At 53.1% G+C, this 10,803-nt stretch overlaps 1 protein-coding gene across 1 annotated transcript in view; it reads left to right on the top strand.

Moving 5' to 3' along the window:
• The first annotated feature begins 956 nt into the window (after positions 1-956).
• The window catches only part of B4GALNT3 (beta-1,4-N-acetyl-galactosaminyl transferase 3), a 33,085-nt gene continuing 23,238 nt past the window's right edge, over positions 957-10,803 (top strand). Inside the window, exons 1-5 of the mRNA XM_011957123.1 lie at positions 957-1,064; positions 2,041-2,118; positions 9,004-9,099; positions 9,888-9,978; positions 10,372-10,472. The gene's annotated coding sequence lies outside the window, so the exon portion shown is untranslated. The remainder of the gene's footprint in view (positions 1,065-2,040; positions 2,119-9,003; positions 9,100-9,887; positions 9,979-10,371; positions 10,473-10,803) is intronic.

The following is a 10,803-nucleotide window of genomic DNA, read 5'->3' as shown; positions in this document are numbered from 1 at the left end:
CCCATTTTCCTCACTCAAAGAGAGGACGAGGTGATCTCGAAAGCCTCTTCCAGCTGTCAGTGGTCCATGGTTCTGGTTTGTGACTAACAGTAGTTTGGTTCTGCGTATTCAAAGCCCAGCAATCTCCTTTCAGATGGGAGTCCCAGCCTTTGGGAGTGTCAGCAGTGGCCGGCCGCCGGGCTGATGCTCCCCGGCCCTCACCCTGGTGCAGCCCCTTGCCTCCTGACTGGTTGTGAATGCGTGTGCACCCCCCAGTTTCCTGTTCCCTCCCTCCCTCTTGCCATGGTTTGACTTTTTGCCTTCCCAGATGTGTGTAAGCCAACCTGGCCCAGAGCCTTCAGGGCACAGACGGCATCAGCCGCACGCAGCCTCCCGATGACGCCAGTAGTAGCAGGGCCTCTAATCTTGTACCTCCAGTGGTTTATAAATTTGTTTGACAGACACCATATCCCAGGCCCACCCCTTCCTGCCTCTCTCAGGTCTGGCTCCATCCAGCAACCCAGTGATCAATGGTAGAGCTCCCCACTCATTAGTAACCCCCTGCTGTTCCCTGGGCTCAGGGCACAGGAGCTGAGCAGGAAGGGAAGAGTGTACCGCCTGTCACGACCATCTCTCCGCAGCAGCTCTTGGGAGAAATTGGCCTCCAGAGGCAGCCGGGGGAGAACGAGCTGGTAGTGGGAGGCCCGTGGTCCATGCTCACCGGGACTGGCTCCTTCTCTGGGTTCTGGAAGGCGGTGACTGCTGATGGGATGTAAGCTCATCTCCTCTCTCTGCACTTTGGACCTTAGCCAATCTGCAGCTATCTCCTGCCCCCAGCCCTCCCCTCTTCCCCCCAACCCTCTGAAGAGAGGTCAGAAGCACAAGGGAAGACGAATCCCTCCATTAACCTTCCAAATCTTTTAGATGTATGAGGTTTCCAGATTACACTGACCTGAGAGCTCCTCTCCTCCCCTTCCACAGGATATGGCAGCTGGAGAGAACTGGCCAAGGCTCTGGCCAGCAGGAACATTCCAGCTGTGGATCCACACCTCCAGTTCTACCATCCCCAGAGGCTGAACCTCGAGGTAGGTGGCCGGCCCGTCCACTGTCCCTGCCGGTGCCTTAACAAGGGTCCTCAGGTACTCTGCCCAGTTGCCTTAAGGGTAACCCCCGCTACCCTGGGAGGAGAGGCAGAGGAGAAACAGCCCCCAGAATCCTAGTCTGGCCTCGGGACCTCCTAGCTGAGCCATAGAGATGTCCATCCAGCTCCTCAAAGCCTGGGGCTGCCACTGGGCCTGGATGTCTGGAGTCTGCCCTTGTCCCCTAGTTCAGTTTGCCCATGCCAGAACCACTCCGGGCCTGTGACCACCACCACCAGTGGCATGTGGTGCCTCTCACTCGGGTGAGGGCTGGGCTGTGCTGTGCTTGCTGCTGAGATCAGAGACGACGAGGTGGATGGACAGCCCGCCCTGCCCGTAGCTGGGATATGTATAGACTTCTGGTGAAACATTTCCCTGTAGTGTTTCTTGAGCCGACGGTCCCTAAGGAGGCAGATGAGAGAAACTGGGGTCTAATTCAGTCAGGAGCCCCAAGGCTGAGCCTAGAACAGACATGTATCCCAGAGCTGGACTGCAGCTAAACTGAGCCTGTGGACCTGCACGATAGGGAGGGTTTGGGGGTGTCCCCGAGGGGCTCCCCCTTGTTGGAACCCAAATCTAGAGAACTGGGGGATAAGGAGGAAGAGGGAGCCAAGGTCCCTGCCTTCAAGAGGTCCTGGCCGAATGAGGGTAAACTTTTTTCCCATGTGGGGAAGACAGAAAATTCAGAAACGTGAAGGAACCTGAGGAGCATGCATTGATGAAACTACAGAGACGTATTCCCAGGGACACGGTGTGAATGGCACATGGCAGCATGCTCTGAGCCGACACCCCCTGGGAGCAGGCACTGTGCCTCCTGGCCCTCTGCTTCCCCATGGGCACTTCCAAGGGGCCTGAACCCTGTCCTGCCCGCGGTTCCTCGTCCTAATGTTCCTACCAAGTTCATTCTTCATTCTTCCACTAGGACCATGAAATTGACCAAGGTGGGAGCAGTAACAGCAGCTACTTGAAGTGGAACAAGCCTGTCCCCTGGCTGTCAGAGGTAAGGGAATTTCTACTGTACCTGCTCTTAGAGAGAGCTAAACATAATTTTTACAGATAATTCCAGAGATCACGGAAAACTTTCTACTAGTGCATTTAAAAAATTTTTAAATTATTTATGTAGTTGGTTTTTTGTTGCTGCTGTTTTTAGAGAAGGGGTCTCACTATGTTGGCCAAGCTAGTCTCCAACTCCTGGGCTCAAGCACTCCTCCAGCTTCAGCCTCCTGACGAGCTGGGATTACAGGTGGTCATGACTGCACCCAGCTTAGTGGTTTCATGAAAAGTTTTCACTCCAAGCATTCCAGGTTGATTCGATTTCTCTCTTTAGAGAAGGAACACTTACATTTGCCAAAGGCCTACTGCGTGGTAGGCTTTGTGGATCATCTCATCTCAGCTTTGCGGCCCTGTGAAACAGTGTCATTTTCCGCACTTTATAGGTGGGAAAACAAGGCTCACGAAAGCGAAAAGACTTTTATGGCCACGCCAATCCCCAGTCCTCAAGATAAGCGTCCCAAACTGTCTTTCTTGGGCCACTCTCTTAAATCCCATAAGATATTCCATGACGAAAAGAGTCCATTGTTAAATACGTTTTTAAAACTGTAATATACTACCTGCCTTCCTGGAAATGTGCATTAGCATATGAAAGAGTGTGGGAAGCTCTGCAGCCATCTGTTTAACTTGGTTTAGCTCAGCATGTCTCAGACTGAATTGCTTTTTTCCATGAAATGCCTGTTGTACTCTCTGAAGCTAGTGCCCCCAGGTTTCACAGAAACGCTGTAAGGAACATGCACTGGGAAACTCTGCTTTGGAAAACTGGTACAGGAAGCAGTTCCATGTGAATAAAAGTTATCAGAGCCATCATAATACTTTTCATTTTTATAGGCTTTGATAGATGGTGTTTCTTCTTTTCGTTGTGTATTTTTTAGAGACGGGGTCTTGCTCTGTTTCCCAGGCTGGAGTGTACAGTCACAGTGGCACAATCATAGCTCACTGCACCTTGAACTCCTGAGTAGCCAGGACTACAGGGGTGTACCACCATTGCCTGGCTAATTGTTTAACATATTTGTTGTAGAGACAGGGTCCCACTCTATTGCCCAGGCTGATCTCAAACTCATGGCCTCAAGCGATCCTCCTGCCTTGGCCTCCCACAGTGCTGAGATCACAGGCGTGAGCTACCAGGCTTGGCCCCAGATTCTTTTTCTTTTGGTGAAGAAACTGAGGCTCGGAAGTTAATTAACATACATGAGATCACCTTGAGTAAATAAATCGTTATGCCAAGATTTCCAAGTAGCGTGGTGCTTTGGGGATGAAAATTTTAAATTTGAGTTTCCTGTTTTACAACTTGTTTAGAACCCAGTGTCTTTAGTCTTGAGGCCCGGCGGACACAGGTTACTTTTCTCGGCTGGGTGGTGCTGGCTAGCTTATTGTCTTTATCCGTACCTCATAGATTGAGTTCTTCATTCAGCCTGGGTGGTTTTATTTCCAATCCACCCACTTGTTCTGGGGCAAGAGTGAAGGAGGCGGTATTGTACTGAATGTGATGTTAGTTGTCCACACTGTGAAACTGCCTCCTTTTAAAGCCCTGGGAGAGGATGGATTACAATGCTGGCACCTGCTCTAGATGACATCACCAGGTAATTATGCCCTGCCCTACCTGGAGATAGTACTTTGAAAAGAACTTGCCTTACAGATCATTTGGTCTGGTGATCCAGCCTACTCTCCTTTTAAGGATAGCTTGGATCCTTTTTCTGTTTGTTTTTTTTGGGGATGGAGTCTTGCTTTGTCGCCCAGGCTGGATGCAGTGGTGCCATCTCGGCTCACTGCAAGCTCTGCCTCCCGGGTTCATGTCATTCTCCTGCCTCAGCCTCCTGAGTAGCTGGGACTACAGGTGCCCGCCACCACGCCCGGCTAATTTTTTTGGTAGTTTTAGTAGAGATGGGGTTTCACTGTGTTAGCCAGGATGGTCTTGATCTCCTGACCTCATGATCCACCCGCCTTAATAACTAATTTCTCCACTTGTTTTTGCTAATTGAGAACACATGTATAAACATATAATGAAACAAAAACAGTGAACAAATAGTAAATAGTGATCAAAATTGGGCTGGGCCTGGTGGCTCAAGCCTGGAATCCTAGAACTTCGGGAAGTCAAGGTGGGAAGATTGCTTGAGCCCAGGAGTTCCAGACCAGCCTGGGCAACATGGTGAGACCTTGTCTCTACAAATAATAATAAAAAAATAGCTTGCCGTGGTGATGCACGCCTGTGTTCCCAGCTACTTAGGGGGCTGAGGTGGGTGGATTGCTTGAGCGTAAGCAGTTAAGGCTGCAGTGAGCCGAGATTGTGCCACTGCACTCCAGCCTGAGTGACAGCGTGAGACCCCATCTCAAAAAAAAAAAAAAGAAGAAGAAGAAATATTGGCTATTTTAGTAAGTGTGTAGGGCCTTTTGGTGGTAAATGACTGATTTCCATTTTTAAATATTAAAAATAGCTTACAAAATCATCATTACAGTCTTCATGGATGTTCAGGGATTCACTGATCCAATCCTTTTATTTTATCAATGAGGAGAATAAGGAAGGCAGGCCCTGGAGAGGCCAAACAACACAGCAGTCACACAGCTGCATAATGGTGCCAACTGGCTTCCAGCCCAGCCTTGCGGTCTCTCCACATCGTGGGGACTTCTGTTCCCATCCCTTTGCCTGTCCTTGGCCAGCAGGAAGTTCCCAGGTTAATAATCCAGGTCATTTATTGAGCATCTACTGGTGTCCAGGAGCTGTCAGGTTGTTCTGCTATCCCTCTTCCAGATAATGGCCCAGAGAGGTCAGCTCAGGGTCACAGAGGTAGTGCAGGGCCCTGCTGTAAAGGTGAGCAAGGGCAGGAGACGAGGAAGATGACAATGGCCTCCTCTTTCACTGTTTCCCTGCCCCGGGCTTTGGCTGGCAGCCCAGGGTCTCTGAGGCCAGAAGTCACTCTGGAGACTCAGCAGCCTCAGACGTTTGACTTGGTGCACCAGAGGCCAGCTGATCAGACTGGATGGCTGGGGGCCTGGGCTTCATGGAGTGACTCTTTCAAAACTTACTCACACCGACACGGATCCCAAGACACTCATTAACAAACCCCAGTGACAGTCTGTTCATGTATTGGTAAATCCATTCACCAAAATGCTGTGTCTGCCAGCCAGGCCACTCCCAAAACCCAAAATAGTTACAAGAAAGAAATTTGGTGAGTACAAAGTCAGATCAAAGCAAGTGAGATCAGAGTTTTCATGGGCTGTTCACACAGGCTTTGAGAAGGCAGTGTCTCTCTTTTGTGGACAGAGCTGTGACACAGACAGACTCCTTCCTGTTCTCAGCCTTTCCTTTTATTTATTTATTTAAAAAAAAAAAACAGCTTTATGGAACTGTAATTCACATACCGTGAATTTAAAGTGTACAATTCATTTAAAGTGTACAATTCAAGGCTGGGTGTGGTGGCTCACACCTGTAATGCCAGCACTTTGGGAGGCCAAGACGAGAGGATCGTTGAGGCCAGAAGTTTGAGACCACCCTGGACCACATAAGGAGACCCCATTTCTACTAAGTAAAAAAATTAGCCAGATGTAGTGCCGTGCACCTGTAGTTACAGCTACTTGGGCAACTGAGGAGAAAGGATTGCTTGAGGCCAGGAGTTTGAGGCTGCAGAGAACCGTGATTGTGCCACTACACTCCAGCCCGGGCAATGGAGTGAGGCCCTGACCTTAAAAATAAAATAAAATAAAATAAAATAAAATATATAAAATGAAAAATTAAAATAATATAAAATGAAATATACAATAAAATAAAATAGATGGAGTACCTCGAAACTCTGAACAGGACATAGGAGTTCCTGGTGTTCAAGAACCAGTGACCTAATCACCCTGCTGTGTTCCTCTGGGGGAGGCCCCACTGCCCCGTGAGTTAAAACTGAACCACTAGCCAGGTATGCTTGGTCTTGCGAGTTTGCCTCTGGTTGAGTAGCAGAGGGTAGAGCAGAAGCAGAGGGTCCCACGTCCTGTGAGGGGCTTCCGAGTGCTCCTGGAGGAGGCTGACGGCTCCTGCCTTCGTGCCCCTCTGAACCTCATACCTCTGCCAGAGCCCCTGGCGCAGGTGACACCCTTTTGTTTACGTGTCTGCCTCCTTTGAGGACCACCTCTCTTTCTTCTTGAAGGGGTGCAGAGCAGACCCTCAGTGCTTGTAGAATGGAGGAACATACTGTTCTGGGCTTAGCTCCTCCAAGCCTTTGTTCATTTAAATAATTAGGATGTGCAGGGAACACCGGGGAGGGAGCTGTTCCCTCTGTCTGGGGACGTCATAACAGGCCTCAGAGAGAACTATTTGAGAAGAACTTTGAAGGATGAGCAGGAGTTTGCCACATAAGGCAGAAATGAATGGGCCTTCTGATCAGGAAATCGCATTTGTAAAAGCATGGAGAAGTGAAACAGCAGGACGATTCTGGCAAAGACAGGGGCTTGGTGTGGGTGGAGCAAAGGTGTGTGACAGGGAGCGGTGTGGGGTGAGGCGGAAAAGGTAGGTCAGACTCCGTGTGCTGGGCGAGGCTCTGTGCTGAAGCCTTCTGGGAAGCTTTGGAGGTTTTCAGCAGCAGAGTGACTTGGTCAGATCCGAGCTTTAGAACGACCGTTGTGGAGGCAGTGAGGACTCCGTGTGGGGGAGAAGCTGAGATCAGTTGGAGGCTCTGCGGCGGCCCAGTGAGGGCCCGGCAGGGGCAGTGGATATTCCTGTGTGACGCACACCCTGCATGATGCCCTCCCCTTTCCCAAGGGTTACTTGCTGTGTGTCCTTGGGGAGTCATTTTACCTCTCTGAGCTTCAATGTCCTCACCCTTAAAATGACAGGGTTCCAACAGATACCTTCTCCTGTACTTCGAACTGTGGAAGTTTCAAAACCACCATTGGCCATAGACATGCTCTGGCGCTTGGAGTGACCAGTGCCCCTCCCTGGGCCTTAGTCACTGCTGGACAATGGAGCGAGCGGGCAGAGGGCAGGGCTGGTGTGCTGGAGTCCCACATCCCCTCCAGATGCAAAGCCTCCAAAACTCAGAGGGACACAAGTCTTTGGGGGGCGGGGGGGTTCTCATCCCAGGCCCAGGGAGGAAGAGGGTGCCCACTGGCCCCTCAGAGACCCCCACCTACAGCCTGAGAGTGGGTGAGGCATGGTTTGAGGGCTAGCCTAATGCTGCGTCAGGGCCTGGGCTTAGTGCAGGTAGCTCCTCTTCCCACATTCCCACCCTGTCTGCCTGGGGCCGCCTGTGGCATCTGATGATCTTGCTCAGGCAAGAAAGAGCCTGAGGCTGAGGCAGGAGCCGGCCAGCCAGTGCCTCCCTCTGCCCCTCCTCTCCCTGCCCAGTCCCCCGTGGCCTCTGGCCTCCAGGCTGAACACAACAGGCTTCTCTGGTGGCGTGCCCTCCCCAACTGCCCTCCCTCCTGGGATCCGTATCTGCTAGGGAGGGGGAGAAGGAAGCCTTTGGAGGAGACAGCTGAGTCTTATAAACTGGACTTGAAGATTTTCCCCCGAAGTAGCACAATGTGCCCATTCTTTCCTTCCTTGAAGCCTTAACCCACCACCCACCTACCCAGCCCACATTCCCGCTCCCACCCATTCCAGCCCCCCACTTCGGTTTCTGTGAGTGACGGCTGCTTCCCAAGGCCCACATTCCTAGCACTGAGCAGGCCAATGTGCCCCCTTAGCGCCACACCGATGGAGGGCAGGGAGAGACAGGCTCTCCTGTGTCTTTCTGGATCCAGCGCTGGGGCAGTGTTCCCCGGAGGCTGCGCCCACCCTCCCAGCCACACCTGGGACCGCGGGCACTCCTGTTGAGGAGTGATCCCCTGCCCCACTCCCCTCCCCGCCTGCCCGTCCTCCCTCCTACAGATCTCTTGCTGAACTTGCACCACTTCTTCCTATGTTGGGTGTCCCCTCATAGCTCCGAAGGCCAGTCCAGATGTTGCTATCTGGTGGGCACGGCAAGGAGGCCAGGGCAGGCTGCTAGTAAGGAGTCATCGGGCCCCACCTCCCACACCCTGGACAGAAGCCTTGGGGGAGGGGAGGACATGGGATGATCCGAGGCCCACTGTCAGGAGGATTGGCACAAAGTCCCCATGCTTCCCCTCTCCTCTCAAATTTCCAGCCCGCCACCCACTCAGAGTGCTGGATCCTGCCTTAGCCCTTTCTGGGAAGGGGGCCTTCTGCTCTGGGCCTCCAAGCCCAGTCCTACAGAGGAGAGGGGATCCGACCCGACCGGCACTGTCCCGAGGCTGTCCCAGGAACGGTTTGCTCAGAATGAGTCTTGGAGGCCTCCGAGAGCTGTGGGAGACTGAGATGCTGGCAAGCCCAGATGGGCCCCAGCTCCCTCCTGCAGTGCCTCCCAGCTGCTTCCCAAGGGGAGCCAGAAGCGTGGAGCCCACTGGGTGGATAAGGTTTCACAGGCAGACAGCTGTGGAGCTCTCCTCTCCTCAGGCACCAGGGATGGGGAGGGGAGCAGAGCAAGTCTCTCCTGAAACCCCAGCAGGCTCCTCCTAGTTCCCTGTCCTCTCCGCTATTCTCTCAGAACCGCTGCCCCCCTTGCCTGAGGAATGAAAACCAGCCCCCTTCCTGCATGAGAGGACCAGGGAGAGTATGTGCGTGTGGGGGCACGGCCAGAGCAGACCTTGTCCTCCAGGCCAGGCCGTGGGGTGAACATCAGCACCAGCTTCCTGAAAGAAGTGCTGGGTGCTGGGCTAGGAATGGGATAGAGTGGGCCGGACCCGCACAGTGAGAGGAGCACGGGCCCCTCTCTGCCCAGCCTCCTGGAGCTGAGGAGCTGGGGCAGGCATGGGGTGCTCACACTCACTCACCACTTGTGCCTCCACCCTGCAGTTCCGGGGCCGTGCCAACCTGCACGTGTTTGAGGACTGGTGTGGCAGCTCCATCCAGCAGCTCAGGAGGAACCTGCATTTCCCGCTGTACCCCCACGTGAGTGCCTGAGGCTGCCGTGCCCACCTCCCTCCACATCTGCCTCCTCTGCCCACTTCTGTCTTTCATCTTTCCTTGCTGCTTTTCTGGTCCATATTTTCTTTTTTTTTTCTTTTTGAGACGGAGTCTCGCTCTGTTGCCCAGGCTGGAGTGCAGTGGCTGGATCTCAGCTCACTGCAAGCTCCGCCTCCCGGGTTCACACCGTTCTCCTGCCTCAGCCTCCAGAGTAGCTGGGACTACAGGCGCCGCGGCCACGCCCGGCTAGTTTTTTGTATTTTAGTAGAGACCGGGTTTCACCGGGTTAGCCAGGATGGTCTTGATCTCCTGACCTCGTGATCTGCCCGTCTCGGCCTCCCAAAGGGCTGGGATTACAGGCTTGAGCCACTGCGCCTGGCCCTGGTCCGCATTTTCTCCTTTATCTTTTGAGCTCTCTTTTTGTCTGCCCATAATGGTTCCCTTGTTTCCTTCCTAGGGGTTCTTTCAATTTCATCTTCTCTTCCTAGGGGTTCTTTCAATTTCATCTTCTGCATCATTTCCGTTTCAGACTCTCTGGCTCACAATATAGTATACCCAGGGCCACCGTGTACAGTTGTGCTGGTTGTGCACTGTACAAGTCTCCTGGACAAAGTGGCAAATGGGAGCTGAAATTGAGCCTGCACTCCACTCACCAAGCCACAGCCCTGGTCCCTCCTGTCATAGTCCCCTCCTAGTCTTCCCACCAACCCGGGGTGGAGCGATTTCCTCTTCCCTCTTCTGGGTAACTGTTTCCTTCCCCTTTCTTGGCGTAGATTCGCACAACCCTGAGGAAGCTGGCCGTGTCCCCCAGATGGACCAACTATGGCCTCCGCATCTTTGGCTACCTGCACCCTTTCACTGACGGTGAGGCCAGCCCAAAACCCATTCTTCTTCCCGCTCTAGAGTTCTGCATGGGACCCAAAGAACACAACACAAGGCTACGGGTAGACGGGACTAACTTGCTGTTAGTCCAGCCTCAGGGAGAGGGGACATTGAGTCACACTGAGGTCTTGTCCAACTCCCACAGGCTGCTGCTTCGCTCCCTGGTTTGTAGCCTGGAACCAGCTCATCTCTCTATATAAGTCTTTTCCATCTTCACACTATCTCCCAGGATGTAGAGACCCCCACTTAACAGAGAGGGAAGCCACAGCATCCAGCCCTGAAGGGAATTTAATTGCTAAGACACTCAAAAAAGCCTCCAGCTTTTTATGCTGATGCCCTCCTTGCCCTCATCTGGAAACTCTCCCCGCTGCCCAGGGAAAATCCAGTTTGCCATTGCTGCAGATGACAACGCGGAGTTCTGGCTGAGCCTCGATGACCAGGTCTCAGGCCTCCAGCTGCTGGCCAGTGTGGGCAAGGTAGGGCCAGCTCAGCCCCGGGCCCTCCCATCTGTTCCTGGAGCCTGTTCATTGAGTCCGCCAGCAGCCGCTCATTACCGTAGCATCTCTGGTGTGACAGCAGGGAAGAAGGGGTGGAAAAGAAGTCTCCTCCCTCACCTCACCCCTACCCCTCTACTAAGGGATAAACTGAGGATGGGGAGGAGTGAGGAGTGGGGAGGTGAATGGAATGAGGAGGAGTGAGGAGTGGGGAGGAGCGAGGAGTGGGGAGGAGTGGGGAGGTGAGAGGAATGGGGAGGAGTGGGGAGGTGAGAGGAATGGGGAGGAGTGAGAAGTGGGGAGGAGTGGGGAG

The sequence above is a fragment of the Colobus angolensis genome, unplaced genomic scaffold (genome assembly GCF_000951035.1).
Source record: "Colobus angolensis palliatus isolate OR3802 unplaced genomic scaffold, Cang.pa_1.0 Scaffold437, whole genome shotgun sequence".
Classification (NCBI taxonomy): domain Eukaryota; kingdom Metazoa; phylum Chordata; class Mammalia; order Primates; family Cercopithecidae; genus Colobus; species Colobus angolensis.
This window is presented reverse-complemented; position numbering and strand designations above follow the sequence as displayed.